This window comes from Lithobates pipiens, unplaced genomic scaffold (genome assembly GCF_037356315.1).
Source record: "Lithobates pipiens isolate NorthernLeopardFrog02 unplaced genomic scaffold, aLitPip1_a1.2 Scaffold_16, whole genome shotgun sequence".
Taxonomy (NCBI): domain Eukaryota; kingdom Metazoa; phylum Chordata; class Amphibia; order Anura; family Ranidae; genus Lithobates; species Lithobates pipiens.
The window spans coordinates 283,257,414-283,276,024 of record NW_027507748.1 but is presented as its reverse complement, the minus strand read 5'-3'; the positions used below and the strand labels follow the sequence as shown (position 1 = coordinate 283,276,024).

The following is an 18,611-nucleotide window of genomic DNA, read 5'->3' as shown; positions in this document are numbered from 1 at the left end:
CTTACTGGGGATTATGGATCACATCCCCACCGGAGAGGATCAGAATCAGGCCATTACTAGAGCCTTGTTTCAGGCCCGCAAATGAATCCTTAGGCACTGGAAAGCAGCTGAACCCCCGGCGCTGCAGGAGTGACTGGCACAGATGGGAGGATACACTCCGGCTGGAGAAATATATCAGCATAGGGAGCGCCCACACAAATTTGACAAACTATGGTCACCCTGGCTAGATACCCCTGCCATCTCGCCTATAGATCTTGCGATGGATAGGCTGTTGCTTTAACTTGTTCAGATGACATTGATATAAATAGTGGAGGTGGGGTGAATGATGTGATTCTCCGGGTGACAGAGGCAGACCTCATGAGAGGTGGTATATGCAGGAGAAGCATGGGGCAAACGGTAGCTCATAACCTATCCTTGGTGCACATTGAGAGCCATGGGCACGGCTAGTAACACTGAATCATAGGTGTATGGAATGCATGTCTGTTGCTTTATTCATGCAATTTCTGTAATGATTGCTGCTGGTTTATTTTTGTACAGTATGTTTTTCTTTGTGTTATAATAAAACTTTTTTTGAGACAAAAAAAAAAAAAAAAAAAAAAAAAAACTGGCCCATAACTTTTTTTTTTGCTGGTTTCTAGATGCAAAGGAAATGTATCAATTCCTGCTCCAAGATGAGCAATTTAAGTCCATCTGTGAAGAGAGTGGCGGTCTTGGAAATCTAAAGCCCAATAGACACCAACAGCCTGGCTCTGGTGAGAGAGGCAGAAACCAATTCCCTAAGGGCATAGGCCCTGGAAATGAGGAGATATGCAAGTTTATTAGACCTGTCAACTTCTTAAAAAAGTCATTTTACAGTAAGTACTTTTCAACTTTAAAAAAAATGTAGAAATAATTGTTAAAAATCAATCTCTTTCGATATATATATTTTTATTATACATACACACAGTTATCTATATCTATCTTTTGAGGATTGCTGGGAGGACACACAGGTTTCTACGCCAAGCTGCGATGCTGTTCCAAGCAATTAATCTATGTCCCTGTTGTGCAGAATTATGCCTTTTTATGGTCATCTGTCTGAACTGCTTCTGTAACTTCAGATACTTCTCTCTGCCATTTCTCCCTGACAAATAAGGAGAATTACACAGCCAGCAATAAACACCTTCATGTGCATGTTTATTCGGTTTTCTTTACTCATTTAACCATGTCATGTAGATTCTGTTCATTGATTTTCTGAATATAACAAGACAAATAATAAAATCAACCATTTGGCAAACATTTTCTAAGTGCTAGAGATACCCACTGGTTGCTAACATCCATGCACACTTCGGTACTTCAACCTATGCATCCTGCATCTTTACCATGCAATTTAATCACCTTTCCATGCATGGCAGGGACATTTTCAGCATATACAATTTATACAATTTCTGTATTTTCTACAATGGATGGGGTAATTCCTGCATTTTCTGCCCAGTTGTGTTCATTAATACAAACAAGTGTGCTTAAGTATGCAACACCATCCCTCCCGACGATGCTATTTGTAAACTGCAACTAAACCTGTAAGGACTTGTTTACACCTGTGTTGGTCTCTGAAGAACGATCCACACTGAATCGACCTTTCAGAGAAAAAAAGCAGGCGAGGCTGACAGAATGTGATAACTGCATTGCAATTGGGAGTATAAAAAATTGGCTCGCTGTTGCGAAACAACAACATTCATTTAAAAAGGTTGCATTTGGCAGTGGTACTGTTTGGTTTGGTCGTGCTTTGAACGAAACATCACAGCTGCAGCATGTGTACAAAGTCCATCAGCTGATTTCCCTGTAGCTTCTCAATCAGCATCTGCCCACACCTAGTCCTGCACACTGCATTTGGTTCATTCATGGAAGGGGACGGGTCATTTTTGTTTTAGGAGGCTTATGCATCAGTAGTAACTGTATTTGGTACTCGTTTAGACAGTCATACAGAGCCTTTAATTGTACTTTAAGTATATGTTGTGTCTCACACTCAACTACAATAAATTCTTAACTCTTTCAAACCCTTCAACTTTATAATCTATGAGAACAAGTGGCTACTGTTGGAAAAGCATATTTTTCATGCCTTTGTACTCCTACATTGGATTTTTTCCTCCCAACACACAGTGCAATGCGATGTATCCATTACAGTTTTAAGGAGAAAAGTGAAAAATAATAAATTCTACAAAGCTTAGATTTGTTTACTGCTTACAAATAGAGTGTCTTTCCTTCAGCCTCCATAAATATTACTATTGAATACACATATGGTCAAAGACATGGAGGTCTCTCTGACTATTGTAAGAAAATGTGATATGAACATGGACCTAAAGCCAATCAGCTGGGGAGATGGGCACTAAAATAAGAAGGGTGGGCAACAACTAGGCAAACTGAACGGTGCTAAACAGGCCTAACAACAAAGTTCAAAAAGACCCAACTTCAGAGTGGCACTGCAAGAACCCCGTGGCTGAAAGCTGCATCTGAAGATTGGACATCCACATGGCAGAACAAGTATGAACAGATGACCAGTGGCAGCCCAAAAACAGCTTGGCTACAGAGGCCTGGTGGAAAATATCCCGGGAACTCCCACTGATCTGGTGGAAAAAGCATGTACCTTAAAGGGTAAGTTCACATTTACAGAAAAATCTGTACTTACACAGGTCTCCCTCCTCCTGCCTGTTCTAAGCCCCAGTATATATCTGCAGCAGGAGTCTGGGGGATATTGTGTTTTGAGAAAATTTGAGGAAAAAAAAAAAAAACACACTTTTTGCTAGTAATGGCAGTGATCAGTGGTTTTTAGCGGAACTGAGACATTGTGGCGGACACATCGGACTCCTAGCTGACACTTTATTGGGAACCAGTGACATTACAGTGATCACTGCTTAACATATGCACCGACACTGTATAAAACGACACTGGCATGGAAGGGGTTAATATCAGGGGTGATCAAAAGGGTTAAGTGTATTCCCTAATTGCGCTTACTGTGGGGGGGAGAAGGGCTCACTTAATCAGCTTTTTTGAATACTGACTTTTTTTTATAATTTTTTTTTTATAATATCACAACATCGATTTCGGGTTACAAGACCAGAGACCCAATCAAAACCAATTTCGGCTCTGTTCAGGTGTCCAGCCAGCCAGCTGACGTTACGGCTGGTCGCTCTGGCCTCATCTGACTTTGAGGAAATCATGTGACCAGTGACGCAACGTGTCGCACATTTCCTATGTCTCCAGGACCCAGCATTCGGTGAGGGTGTTTGCAAGAGCATTTAGTTTCTGCTACTTTAATGTACATGCATTATACAATCACTGCAACATGTAAGTGTATGGGATATCTGCTTTCAATAAACATACAGTGTTTTGATATACTACACGATGAGCAGAATGTAGGTTTTATTTTGAGCTACACAACTGTGGAACAGAAGTATTCCACATTCTAATGACCATTATATGTGAAGGAACACAAAACCTCAATAGCGAAGCATTTCCCACTGTTAAAACATATGGCGATTTTTGACCTTGTGCTCAAAATACTAAGGTGAGCGTGCCCTGCACTTAGTGGTAAAAAGGTGGTTATAAGTTTTTCAGTGTTTCACGCTTTTTCTGCACATATACTTTTCGGAAACTGTGGACTGACTGCTGATTAATTCATATCTTTGGATGTTTATTTTACCTTGAATTTGCACTTTATATATTTTGTTGACACTTTATATGCATTTTATTATTATTATATTATTGGTTGTTCTGATTTATTTGTGTATATATATTAATTGCAATAGTTTGATTTCTCACTTGGCACTTTATGATGTAGATACCGAATACTTTTATTAAGGGTTTGAACAACGCACTATTGGCATTATCCATTTGAGTGCACTGTTAGAGTAGTTGCAGCAGTTCATTACACTTATTTATAGTCATTCACTACAGTTCTTTAGCAGCACACTGGCAGATATTTTTTTTGCTAGAATCACTTGTTGTGAACACCCATGTAATGCAATTCAGGTGCGGTGGGGGAAAAAAAGCCTCCTGCATCACTTTGGTGTGGATGCGATTTCAGCCATATAAAATGTAGCACTGAAATCGCACCGCACAGATATCGGATGTGATGTGCACAGTAATACGGTGCAATTCCTGCGTGAATTACATGCAGTGTTCCGCACGCACCAGTGTGAAAATAGACTAGATAAGGACGTTTTTTTTGGTGCATTTTTGGTGTGTTCCAGTGCATTTCTAATGCGTTTTACCTCATTCTCAGTGAAAAAAAATGCTGCATGTTCTACTTGTTCTAACTCTGAAACTGACAGCACTGGTATGAAAACCATATGACCTCCTATGTATTTTTGATGCAGAAAAAAAAAACCCACTGGACTGCATGTGGGATGAACTGGTCCGTAAGAGAGATGTCACCTTCTAATCGTCTGTTGTAACCCCCTAAAAGCAGCATCACCGTGCCACAATCGTGTGCAATGCAAGTGGTTGCAGCCCAGCCCTATTCACCAGGGGAGTAGCGCTTCCAACTGTGGCTACAGCATATGTGCCACCCTGATTACTGCCTCTGCAGCTAAATAGGGGATAGTTAAAGATGGTATAAATGGCTCAACCATGTGGTTTTTCCATCCCCCAAATTTGTATGAACAAGCCCTCGGTTCACATCTCAGCAGCTGTTTGCTGCATGTAGGGCAGCCCTACCGGCAGAATAAGCAATCCCCGACCCTTTAACTACTTCCTGCCTGGAGGACTCCATATGACATGCTTAGGTTGAAGTGGTTATACCAGAATGATTGCAGCTACAAGCATCATCTCAGTATATCTTTTCAGCCGATAATTCTCTCTTGTAAAAGCCATCCTAGCCGTCTAAACGGGTAACCTGTACAATTTTTTTAAAGCGACACCTATGGAGATTTTTACGTACCGTAGTTTGGCACCATTTCAAGCATGTGCACAATTCTACATCATGACATGTTAGGTATACATTTACTTGGTGTAACATCTTCTATACCTTACCAAAACTGAGTTATATATTGTGGTTTTTTTTTTATAAATCATTAAAATTCAAGTGCATTTTTTCACAAAATATTGCATTTGAAAAATTGCTGTGCAAATATGGTTGTACAAATTGCAACAACTGCCATTTTATTCTCTAGGGTCTGTGCGGGTAGTGGTTAACTTCAATACCAAACACTTTCAACCCCCTGTCCAGGCCAGCTTTCAGCACTATCCCACTTTGAATGCCATTTGGTCATGCAACACTGTATCCATATGACATTTTTATAATTTTTTTGAGACAGAGAATACTTTTGGTGGTATTTAATCATCACTGGGTTTTTGCTATATAAATGAAAAAAGTCAGAAACTTCTAATAATAAATCTTTCTACATAAATTTCAGCCATACTATATTCTGCAACATTTCTTTGGTAAAAATAACCCAAATCCATGCATATTATTATTATTATTATTATTATATTAGTCTGTGCAATAAGTTACAGACTACAAACCATGGGATCTACAATATATTTTAAAGTTGATCAATCCTGATGTACTGACTGCCTAATTACTTGGGGCTCTAAAATGCCAGACCAGTACAAATTCCCCCAAATGACCCCTTTTTGGAAAGTAGACAGTCCAAATTACCATATTTATCGATGTATAACACATACTTTTCACCCCTTAAAATAGGGTAAAAATTGTGTGCGTGTTATACGCTGATATAGGCTGCCACAGAGGAGAATGAGCGCCACCAAAATAGACAGAGCCAGATCTCCTGTGTACTCGGTTTGGCGTCACACCCAGTCCCACCCCCTGGGTGGCTCCTAGCATTAACGTCCTGTCATTGGACTGGAGTAATGTCCATCATTGGATCCGGGCCAAGAGCAGGACTGGGTCGTGACACAGAAGACACACAGGAGATCAAGCTCTGTCTATTTTGGCAATGGCAAGGCTGCAGATGGCCACTGATCAGGCTGCAGTGAGGAGCAAGGCTGCAGATGGACACTGATTAGGCTGCAATGATGGCCAAGGCTGGAGATGGGCACAGATTAGGCTGCAATGATGGGTAAGGTTGGAGATGGGCACTGATCAGGCTGCAATGATGGGCAAGGCTGCAGATGGGCACAGATTAGGCTGCAACGATGGGCAATGGCAAGGCTGCATTGATGGGCATAGACGATTATTTTGCTTCAAAATTCTTTATTTAAAATTTATGTTTTTTTCCTGAAGCTTCTCTCTTAAAATTAAATAAATACAGTATTTAGTAAGAGACACAGAGCATTTTTCGTTGTAATTTTTTTGTTAACATTTTAAGACAAATTAAGAAATTAAATAAAATGTACACAAAATAGTAGAGCTGATCCATGCTTAAGACCTGTATGGATGTGGTGTCAGGGATGAGCTTGGAGAAGGGTGCAGGTACATGTGGCAGGTCCCCTGTCACTGATTTAAACAGGCTGCCTTGCCCTAGACCAGGGATCCTCAAACTATGGCCCTCCAGCTGTTGCGAAACTACACATCCCATGAGGCATTGTAAAACTCTGACATTCACAGACATGACTGGGCATGATGGGAATTGTAGTTCCTGAACAACTGGAGGGCCATAGTTTGAAGACCCATGCCCTATACACTAGTAAATCCCTTGCAAGCAAAGATGGTTTTTTGTACAGGTATATGGATTGGTGCGCGCATAAGAATGAGGCCTTTGATTTCAATGGTGCATTTTTTTTTGTCAAGGGCTACAGCCGTGACTTATGATACAGGTACTTCGTAACAATTGGGGAAGAAACAGGAAAAAAGAAAAGTTGTCTAGTTCTGTACACAACACATACCTGCTATCCTCAGCATGTAAACCGTCTTCAACCAATATCAGAATAACGATGTAAAGATTATATCAGACCTGCAAAATACAAATATAATCAATTAAGTTTACGTAGCAAATAAAATGTAGCCGATTTGTTAATTTTAGGGATGCACCAAAAAATTTCAGCTGCCGAAAATTGGCTTTTTGGCAATTTGCCAAAAGACAATTCATGCCAATAATGGCGCCGGAAATGGGGCAGGGCCCCGCCCCGGGTGCTGCACCCGCCACAGGGGCGTCGTTCTGGAGTGCCCATCCTCTCTCCTACTCGCCAATACTGCAGGTGGCCCGTGGGGTCTCCGTGTAATGTCCCCTCTCCCCGAGTGGTTGCATATGGATCCTCAGCCAATGTGTAAATCCCCAATGTGCAGGAGCTTGGTCATGCCGTTTACTGTGAAAGTGAAAGCAAGGGAGAAATGCCTAGCACAGTGTGCTCTCTGCCTCCCCCTACAGTGCAGTACCCGGCATGGAGATTGAAGGTACAGAGCCGCAGCTGCCAATTTTTAAAAAGGCGATCTGTATGTTTGTATGTGTGTATGTTGTGTGCACGCGATGTGTGCGTGCGCGTTATGTTATGTGTGTGTTATATGTGTGCATGTATATATGTGTGTGTTTATATGCACTGGTGAGGCACAGGCAGGCTGCATGATGGGCACTGGTAGGCTGCTGGGCACAGTGAGGCTGCATATGATGGGCACTGGTGAGGCTGCATTGATCTCCTGTACCATGTCCCGCAGTCTCTGACCATCTCCTGTACCATGTCCCCCAGTCTCTGACCATCTCCTGTATAAAAATATTTTTTTAAAACAGTCACTTTCGGTATCGGCATTCGGCCTAGTGTATTTTTCATTTCCGGTATCGGCACCAAAAAACCCATTCGGTGCATTCCTAATTTACTTCTTAAACAAGCCTCACTTGACAGAAATGTGCAGGACATTAGATTAGCTACTGCATGGTTACCAATTGTTTTTTTTAAATATAGATCAATAAAACTCTACCAAACAAGTTCAATGTTATTATATAACAAACAGGACACCTTTCAAAACAGGAATACCAAATTATGCACCATTTAAGTGTAAGCTTTTGCACGAACCACTGCACTAAATAGGACATGTGAAAATTTGGTATGTTGGCATTGGTAAACCATACAGTTGCATCCACATTCAACAAACATCAAAGGTATCTTAACAGATCATTAAAAGGAATGTATATTGTTTTGGACATAATAAATCATAACAGGATTCCATATAAATTTTTTAACCATGTGAATAAAACATTACATAGAGATACTGGTCTCCATCCACAAAGCGGTATTTTCTTTAACCGCTTCCCGACTGCCTCACGCAGATATACTGCGACAAAAGGGCATGTACAGGCAGATTAACATACCTGTATGTTGCCCTTTAAGAGGCGGTTCGCGGGCACGCGCCCACCGGGAGCTCCGTGACAGCGGGTCCCGCAGACCCAATATCTACGGGGATACCGCAATCGTCTCATGGTGAGGAATAACGGGGAGATGCTAATGTAAACAACCATAGTGACACTGGGACAATTGGGAGCTCTGAACAGTGACGTGTCACACACAGCCCCCCCCCCCACAGTAAGAATCACTCCCTAGGACACACTTAACCCCTACAGTGCCACCTAATGGTTAACCCCTTCACTGCCAGTGACATTTCTACAGTAATCAATGCAATTTTTTTAGCATTGATTGCTGTATTAATGCCAATGGTCCCAAAAATGTGTCAAAAATGTCCGATGTGTCCACCAAAACGTCGCAGTCATGATAAACGCTAATCGCCGCCATTGCTAGTACAAAAAAATCTATAAAAATGCCATAAAACTATCCCCTATTTTGTAGATGCTATAACTTTTGCGCACACGAAGCGCTTATTGCGATTTTTTTTACCAAACATATGTAGAAGAATACGTAATGGCCTAAACTGAGGACATTTTTTTTTAGATTTTTTTGGGGCTATTATAGCAAAAAGTAAAAAATAATGTGTTTTTTTCAAAACTGTCACTATTATTTTGTTTATAGAGCAAAAAAACAAAACAAAAAAAACGCAGAGGTGATCAAATACCACCAAAAGAAAGTTCTGTTTGTAGGGGAAAAAAAAAAAAAAAAAAAAAAAAAAGAAATAAAAGAGGACATCAATTTTGTTTGGGAGCCATGGTGCACAATTGTGAGTTAAAGCCACACAGTGCCGAATCGCAAAACGTGCTCTGGTCAGGAAGGGGGTAAACTCTTACGGGGCTGAAGTGGTTAAAATGTTCGATAACATACCTCATAGCAGTTGTAAAATATGTTTTCTGGCATAAACTAAAAAAAAAAAACGCTACTAGAATACCGCATTAGTTATTTTGTCAAGTAACGCGTTATTTCAGTAGTGAAAACATGCGGTAAATTATCGCCTGGCGACAAAGGCATAACGCAAGACAAAGGCATAATGAGCTAGTATGAATCGCATAGAATGAAGCCCTCGCAGTGAACCCGCACACCGCTGAGATGGATAGCATTTCCAGAGTTTCTTCCAGGTTTGCGGGCTCCGGCACTAAGTGGCCAAAGCCGCAATGATGCCACTGCCAGGCATGTGCGCAGGAGCCGCCAGTCACAGCACAGAGCGCATGGGCCGATGACGACAGCAGCGTATATAGTAAATATCTCCTAAATGGTGCAAATTTAGGCGATATTTACAGAACCTATAGGTACTCACCTGTAGGTACAATTTAAATAAAATAGGATTTTTAAAACAGCTTTCCTGTAAAATCCTTTTCTTTGAAGTACATCATGGGACAAAAGAGCCATATTAGTTACTATGTGGGTTATAGGTCACCTTCAGGTGATGGACACTGGCACGCCTTAAGACAAAGTCCACTCCTTATACAACACCTCCCACTACTGGGAGTACCTCAGTTTTGTAGCAAAGCAATACACGTGTATACCAGAAAGAAGGGAGGGACCTCTGTGTCCTGTGATGTACTTCAATGAAAAGGATTTTACAGGTAAGCCGTTTCAAAATTCCTATTTTCTTATCGTAAATTACGGGACACAGAGCCATAGTTGTTACTATGTGGGATGTCCCATAGCAATGCCAACTGAAGGGAGGGAGACACAACAAAAGAAGGGCACTAAGAGCCTCAAAGATTCATACTGCTACCTGCAGTACACTGCACCCAAAGGAGATATCCTCATGACCTTTTACATCTATTTGATAGAACCTGGTAAATGTATGGAGTGAAGACCAAGTTGCGGCCTTGCAGATTCAAGCCATGGAGGCTTAGTGATGCACTGCCCAGGAAGCACTAACAGCCCTGGTGGAGTGCGCTTTAATTTGAAAAGGTGGAATTTTCCTCTTTAAACCATAAACTTGAACAATCACTTGACAAATCCATTTAGGAATAGAAGATTTTGACGAGCTGCCTGTCTTCTCTTAGGACCTTCTGGCAACACAAACAAAACATCTGTTTTACGAATCTGAGCGGTCACCTTCAAATAGGCCTTGACCTCTCTCACAACATCAAGAGAATGGGTTTACTTCCTCTTTCATTCCCTGCAAAGGCAAAGCATAATGGACTACTATGCATCGCATAGTAGCCCATTATGTGTCACTTACCTGACACAGGAGCCAGCGATGTCACCGCTGTCCCCTGTAGTCCGGCGCATCCATCTTTTCGGTGTGGTCTCGCAGCTCCGCCGCTGTCATTCGGCGGAGCCGCGATGACGTCACTCCCGCGCATGCGCACGGGAGCCGACACGCGCGGCAGCTCCGTTGTTGGAAATGCCGCGCTCAGTGCGCCTGCGCGCTGCTGTTTACGGCGCATGCGCTGTAGACAGCGGTGCCTGTCTTCGGGCAAATATCTCCTAAACCATATAGGTTTAGGAGATATTTCTTGGACCTACAGGTAAGCCTTAATCTAGGCTTACCTGTAGGTCAAAGTGGTTTGTAATGGTTTACAACCACTTTACGCATTTTTATTCTGTCGTACGAGAATTTTCATAACTTTGGTAAACATAATTTTAGATATGAGACTAGCATGAAAAAAAAACAATCAGTGAATGGCTTGGCAGATGCACTATGCCAGGTCTCCAAAGTGAGCCTCTTTTCCTTTCATGTGAGAAGGATCCTTTGTTTAATATGTTGGTTGGCGGAATTCTCATGCAAGAAGCAACTCAAGAGGATGCCTTTCAAGGCAGAGTGCCTGTTTGGTTCTTTCTTAGACAAGTACATCAAAGAAATCATGGGTGGAAAGAGTACTCTCCTCATCCAGAAAAAAAAAAAAAAAAAAAAAAAGAGAGAGAGTTTTTGCTCCTGAGACTAGAAAAAGTTGTTTGTTCCCCTCAGGCCTCAAGTGCTACAAGTCTAAACCTGGAATACACTTTCATCAGAAGTTGAGGACCTCCAAACTATGCCGGGGGTTCTGCTTCTGTCTTACCCACCTAGAACAAGGTGTTTTTTTTTGTTTTGTTTTTTTCTTAAGCCTGTCCCTTAAGGATGGGGTTTCTTTTGGAGATCCCCTTGTGATCGAGGGCCTCCTGGCTAAGGGGGTGATTACCCTACTCTAAACTGTCATAGAGTTTATTTCAATCTTTTCAAGGTTCCCAAGAACTATTCACTGTGGATATGGTACAGGAGATGATCAGAGACTCCCGTGGATCCTACCACTGCAGCCAGACCTTCTCTCGCAAGGTCTGGTATTCCATCCTACCTTACAAATGCTACATTTAATGGTTTGGTTACTGAGACCCACATTCTGAAAGACCGTGGGCTGTCTGGTTCAGTAGTTTCTACTTTGATTAATGCTAGGAAGCCGGCCTCCAGAGTCATATATTATAGAATCTGGAAGGCATTTGTCTCCTGGTGTGAATCCAGTGGTTGGCACCCCAGGAAATATGTCATGGGCAGGATCCTTGAATCTTTACAGATGAGATTAGAAATGAAGCTGGCCTTGAATACTATCAAAAGTCAGGTGTCGGCAATAGCCGTGTTTTTTCAACAACCACTTGCGTCATACTAAGAACACAAAGAATTACCGCTTCAAGGTAATGACTTCTCCCAAAACAGCTGTCTCCACAATCCCACGAGGTGCCAGCTTTGCAACAGGAACTGAAGTAGAAAAGATGTAGCTGGATAGCCGCACTCCAAATTATTTAACTTGATTTCAAAAATGCAATTAAAATCATAGCATCTAGGCTTGTATACAGACTAACTGCACAGCCGCTGACATGTTTCACACCAAATACGCTGCTTAGTCATACTCTCTGGTTCGTAGCTTTATTCAGGAGGTAACGCCGATTAATCCTCTGGTTAGGTCACCCCTGAACCCTTGGGACCTCAATTTAGGCCTGTCGGCGTTACAGAAAAAGTCTTTTGAGCTTATACTAAAAAATAGTTTTTTTGGTTTCCATATCTTCTGCAAGAAGAGTATCAGAGTTGGCTGTTCTTTCTTGTAAAGAGCCATATTCGATTATTCATAAGAATAAGGTTGTATTGTGTCCTCACCCTAATTTCCTACTGAAGGTAGTGTCCGGTTTTCATTTACACCCAGGATATTGTTCTGCTTCCATTTTTTCCAGAACCTCATTCTGCTGAATAAAGGTCACTACATCAGGGTTTACTTCCTCTTTAAGTGATTTAACGTGTTGTAGTGTGCGTGTCCTGCTGCATAATTTTGTATTTATTGTGATCGGTTTTCGAAAAGCTGTATACTGCTGATAAGAATGTAATACGATCGCTTAGAAAGCTATATTTTCATACGATTTTCTGATCGTGTGTACGGGCCTTAAAAAAAAAAAAAAAAAAGGGCTTTTTCCTCATCTGCAGAGTCCTCGAACACAGGATTATCCTCCACAAGGAGTCTTGTTAACGCCCCTTTCACACTTGTCATGCGACTTTGCAGTCCCAAGTCGCACAAGTTGTACCCCAATGAGTACCATTCATATCTGTGCGACTTTAAGTCACACCAACTTCAAAGTAGTCCCTGTACTACTTTGGTCAGACTTTGATGCGAGTTACACAGGCATACCCTGAAATCGTGTCAAATTGCGGTAAAATCGCAGCAAGTGGTAGTGTGAAAGGGGACATAAACGGATGGGCCAACAAAGGAACTGTCCACGGTCCACAGAAGGAAACCCTCCCCAATAGGATATTGCTCAGCAAAGAGATTTGTAGGGTATAGCCAGTCACTGTACAAGACAGATTCTAAAAGCATATTGGAAGGCCTTCACAGGTTTGGGCAATTTTAACGACTTCAGCCCCAAAAGAATTGAACACCTTCCTGACCAGGCCATTTTTTGTGATATGGTACTGTGTCGCTTTAACTGACAATTGCGCAGTCGTGCGACGCTGTACCCAAACAAAATTTAGGGCATTTTTTTTTCCCCACAAACAGAGCTTTCTTTTGGTGGTATTTGATCACCTCTGTGTTTTTTATATTTTTCGCTATAAACAAAAGAGCAACAATTTAAAGGAAAAAAAAAAAAAAAAACAACACTGTACTTTTACATTTTTGCTATAATAATTCTTCCAATTTAAAAAAAGAAAAGCTAAAAAAAAAGAAAAAATCTCAGCAGTTTAGGCCAATATGTATTCTTCTGCATATTTTTGGTACAAAAAAATAAAAAATAATAATAATCGCAATAAGCGTATACGGAGTGGTTCACGCAAAAGTTATAGCGTCTACAAAGTAGGGGATAGATTTATGGCATTTTTATTTAATTTTTTACTTGTAATAGAGGGGATCAGCGATTTTTATCAGGATGGCGACATTGCAGTGGACAGATCAGACACTTTTGACACTATTTTGGGACCACTGACATTTATACAGTGATAAGAGCTAAAAATAGCCACTGATTACTGTATAAATTTCACTGGCAGGGAAGGGTTTAAAACTAGGGGGCAAAGGGTTAAACGTGTGTTTCCTCTGTGTGTTCTGAGGGGATTGGACTGACTGGGGGAGGAGACATATTGTTGTTCCTACTTAGTAGGAACACACGATCACTTTCTCTTCCCCTGACAGGACAGGGATTTGTGTGTTTACACACACGTACAAATCTCAACCCCTGCTCTCGTGCCTGCAATTGTGCATCAGATCCCCCACAATGCACCGGGTGTGGGAAGCAGTTAAGGAACCCAATGCTAGAGATGTGCAGGAAGAGCTGTTCTAATGCTGAATATGAGCATACCGCATAAACAAGGGTAACAATGGTATCTCTAAAGCAGTATTAAACACAAAAGCAAACGGTATATAGCAATTCCTCGTGTTAAATGTGTATAATTTATGTAGTATAACATATAGAATAAAGATATTTATTTTAATGCAGTTGGGGGCTGTCATGCATTATAAATATAAATATATATATATATATATATATATATATATATATATATATATATATATATATATATATATATATATATATATATATACACTGTATTTATTGGCGTATAACACTCACTTTTTCACCATGAAAATCGGGTGCAAATAGCCTGTGCATGTTATACGCCAATACTTCAATTTTAGCTGCCTTCTTTAAAATGTAAATTTTTTCCTGAAACTTCCCTCTTAAAACGAATGTGCGTGTTATACGTCAATAAATACGATATATGCTTTTTCAATCTTTGAATAAGCCTAACCTTCTACATAGTATAGAATTAGTGATCAATGCAAACAGTATTTTCCTAAAAATAATCCTGTTTTTCAACAGAACACGCATATTTTAAGCAGTTAGAGGGTTGAGACAAACCATTTACAACTGAAATAGCTTACAATGATCAGCTTTTATTTATATGAAACCTTGATCCCTAAAGGAAAAAAGAAAAATCTGTTGCTGCATCTACTTAAAAAATGGAAGCCAAACTTCAGCTCATGCTTTATAAGTATATCTAAATCTGCTAGTGCATTTAAAACTGGCCATACATCTTTTTTTGATCTGGCCGATTAGAAATAAAATTGTACTCCAATAGAAGACTTCCGCTGTCAGACTACACTGATCTGCACTGCAGCCAATTAGCTGCATGTGCTGATCAAACACAAATTTCCCAGGAGTCGATTACTAGGCCAGGCATGGCAACAGATGGATCCAAATTCAACCATTTCAGCAGAGACCAGCTGAATTTCGATTTGTACATGGCCAGCATAACACTACCCTACTCCCCAGACTATCAATTCTGCCGTCCAAAGGTGTCTGGTGCTACTTCAGCCAGAGTTGTGCTTTTCTAACACAAGAGGTATGTTACTGGCCTGATCACCAGGGGAAAACAGATGGAAAAAAGCCTAAAAAAGAAAACTACAAGGAGCTCCGACTTACGAACCACTCCTACTTACGAACAGGGCGCACGCGTGGCCGACTTACAAACATTTCCGGATTCCAAACAAGAGGAATTTCCCTAACGGGTTCGTAACCCAGGAACCCCCTGTAATGCAGTCACAACATCAAATGATGGGCAAGCTGCAATATATTAGACATCTCATTGTGAGCAAATTCCTCAGTAGATGATAGAGCCTTACATTTGTTTTAGAGTAGAGAGGAGATCCAATACCCCGGTAAGAAGAGCTGCAGTGGACTTTTCTACACCTGGATTTTTCCTCCACAAAGACATTGATGGTTTTTTTGGGTTAACCTTACCCACCCTCTATTTGCACTATTGAGTTTTATTTTTAGCTCAGATTTCCATTTCAAGACTGAAAACGAACGAACGAACGTGTTGGAAACGTTTCAACTGTAGGTCAATCATTTGAAAAAAATGTTTTAAGTGAAATGCATCTGAGCAGTAGGGGTAGTAGTAGAACTCAAACAGGAAAAAAATATGTTTAGTGTTGAACACAAAATCGGTAAAATGTTGAAATTTGCTTGAAAATTTCAAACACCATGATTAACCACTTAAGCCCCGGACCAATTTACAGCCAAAGGACCAGGCCCCTTTTTGCGATTCGGCACTGCGTCGCTTTAACTGACAATTGCGCGGTGGTGCGACGTGGCTCCCAAACAAAATTGGCGTCTTTTTTTCCCACAAATAGAGCTTTCTTTTGGTGGTATTTTATCACCTCTGCGGTTTTTATTTTTTGCGCTTTTAACAAAAATAGAGCGACAATTTTGAAAAAAATGCAATATTTTTTACTTTTTGCTATAATAAACATCCCCAAAAAATATATAAAAAATATATTTTTTTCCTCATTTTAGGCCAATACATATTCTTCTACATATTTTTGGTAAAAATAAATAAATAAAAATCGCAATTAGGGATTATTGATTTTCGCAAAATTTATAGCGTTTACAAAATAGGGGATAGTTTTATAGCATTTTTATTAATATTTTTTTTACTAGTAATGGCAACGATCAGCAATTTTTATTGTGACTGCGACATTATGGCGGACACATCAGACATTTTCGGGACCATTGTCATTTATACAGCAATCAGTGCTATTTAAATACACCGATTCCTGTGTAAATGACACTGGCAGTGAAGGAGGTAACCACTAGGGAGCACTGTAGGGCTTATGTATGACGTTATGTTTTTTTTATTGTAGGGGGCGTGGCTTGGCATGTGACGTCACTCATATTCTTTCCCTATAAAAGGGAACAGACGATTGGTGACAGCCACACAGGGAAGCACGGGGAGAGGTTTGTTTACACAGACCTCTCCTCGTTCTTCAGCTCTGTGGCCCGATCCATGGTCACGGAGCTCAGGACCCACAGCTAGGCACTTAAAAAGCAACGTACAGGTACATGCTTGTGCCCAGCCATGCCATTCTGCCGACGTACAACAGCGTGAGGCGGTCCTTAAGTGGTTAAGGCAGTAAATATTGAATGGAAAGAACGTTTACTTTTTTTGTTCTTTTATACTCATCTATGACAAGGTTTAGGCTTGCTGGGAATGGGCAAGGGTATACCAAGAATGTCACTGCAGTGCAGCATTTTTTTTTGCCAGTATACAATTACCAGACAGTATCTGCATATAACCCATGGGTAAGACCAAGATCCTGTGTCCTGTACTGTAAGAATAAGAAATTTAGCCTTTTTGTGCACTTTAAAAGTACAAAGCCACTACTTTCTGTAGTATTCCTTGGCTGTAAATTTGAAAGCAAAATGGTGTGTCTCAAATATGTATGAACACACACACAAAAATAAATAAATAAAAAGGGGGGTAGGAGCAGTTTTCCTATAGTACGTTAATAGTAATCCACTTTACTTTCAAGTTAGTAATACAACAGGCTTGCAGTGCTCATTAAAAAGTTCCAAGGACAACAGATAAAAGAATAGTATTTTAAGATTTATCTGTGACTGCTTTAAAACATTCTGTATTTCCCTCGGTTCACACTGCCATATGAAATCCATGTTAGTCAATGAGAGTGGTCTTTGAAAAAACCCCATTCATGAAATCTGACCAGGGCACATACGGTGCATCCGGAAAGTATTCACAGTGCTTAACTTTTTCCACATTTTGTTATGTTACAGCCTTATTCCAAAACGGATTAAATTCATTATTTTCTTCAAAATTCTACAAACAATACCCCATAATGACAACGTGAAAGTAGTATGTTAGAAATCTTTGAAAATTAAAGCGGGAGTCCGCCGGGACTCCGCGTTTTTTTTTTTTTTTTTTTTTTTTTAGAGCCAGCAGCTACAAATACTGCAGCTGCTGACTTTTAAAATAGTGACACTTACCTGTCCAGCGCGCCCGCGATGTCGGCACCCGAAGCCGATCTGTAGATTGTTTCTCGGGTGCTGCCGCCGCCATCTTGGGTATGGGAATCAGGAAATGGAGCCTTTCAGCTTCATTTCCCGGTTCCCTACTGCGCATGCGCGAGTCGCGCAATAAGGACGGTCCCCGCTGCCTCTGGGATCTGTGTGTTTTCCCAGCAGGCAGCGGGGCACTTGCGGAAAGGGGCGGGCACTTACGGAAAGGGGCGTAATCTACGCCCCTTTCCGCAGAGAGCTATCCCGGAAGTGGGTGCATTTACCTGGATTATCCAGGTAACTGCACCCCCCTCCCCCCTGAAAGGTGCCAATTGTGGCGCCGGAGGGGGGGAGGATTCCGATGAGCGGAAGGTCCATTTTAGGCTGGACCTCCGCTTTAAACAAAAATAGAATTTTTATAACAGCTTACCTGTAAAATCATTTTCTTGGAGTACATCACGGGACATAGAGTCATAGTAATAACTATGTGGGGTATATAGGCCACCTTTAGGTGATGGACACTGGCATGCCCTAAAACAGGAAGTCCACTCCCTATATAACCCCTCCCACTACTGGGAGTACCTCAGGTTTGTAGCAAAGCAATATACGTGTATTAGAAGAGGGGAGGGACCTCTGTGTCCCATGATGTACTCCAAGAAAAGGATTTTACAGGAAAGTTATAAAAAAGAATCATATTTTCTTTATCGTACATCACGGGACACAGAGCCATAGTAATAACTACGTGGGACATGCCAGAGCAATGCTGAGGAGAGGGAGACACAAACAAAACAGGACGCCATCAGACTTGAAGACCTATGATGCTGCCTGCAGCACACTGCGCCCAAAGGCGATAGCCTCATGCCTTTTTACATCCACCTGATAGAATCTAGATAATGTAGGGACTAAAGAACAGGTTGCGGCCTTGCAGATCTGAGCCATGGAAGCTTGGTGATGCACTGCCCATAAAGCACTAACAGCCCTGGTAGAGTGCGCTTTAGAAGTCCAAAGGAAGTTTTTAATTTCCCCCTAGGAAACTTCACACTTACCCTAACCCACCGCAGGATTCTGTGGTATAATCA

The 18,611-nt window shown here is 41.1% G+C and overlaps 1 protein-coding gene across 1 annotated transcript in view; it reads right to left on the bottom strand.

The window, feature by feature from the left end:
- The window catches only part of RAP1A (RAP1A, member of RAS oncogene family), an 88,056-nt gene that overhangs the window by 35,845 nt on the left and 33,600 nt on the right, over positions 1–18,611 (bottom strand). The window contains exon 2 of the mRNA XM_077481531.1: positions 6,823–6,890. The gene's annotated coding sequence lies outside the window, so the exon portion shown is untranslated. The remainder of the gene's footprint in view (positions 1–6,822; positions 6,891–18,611) is intronic.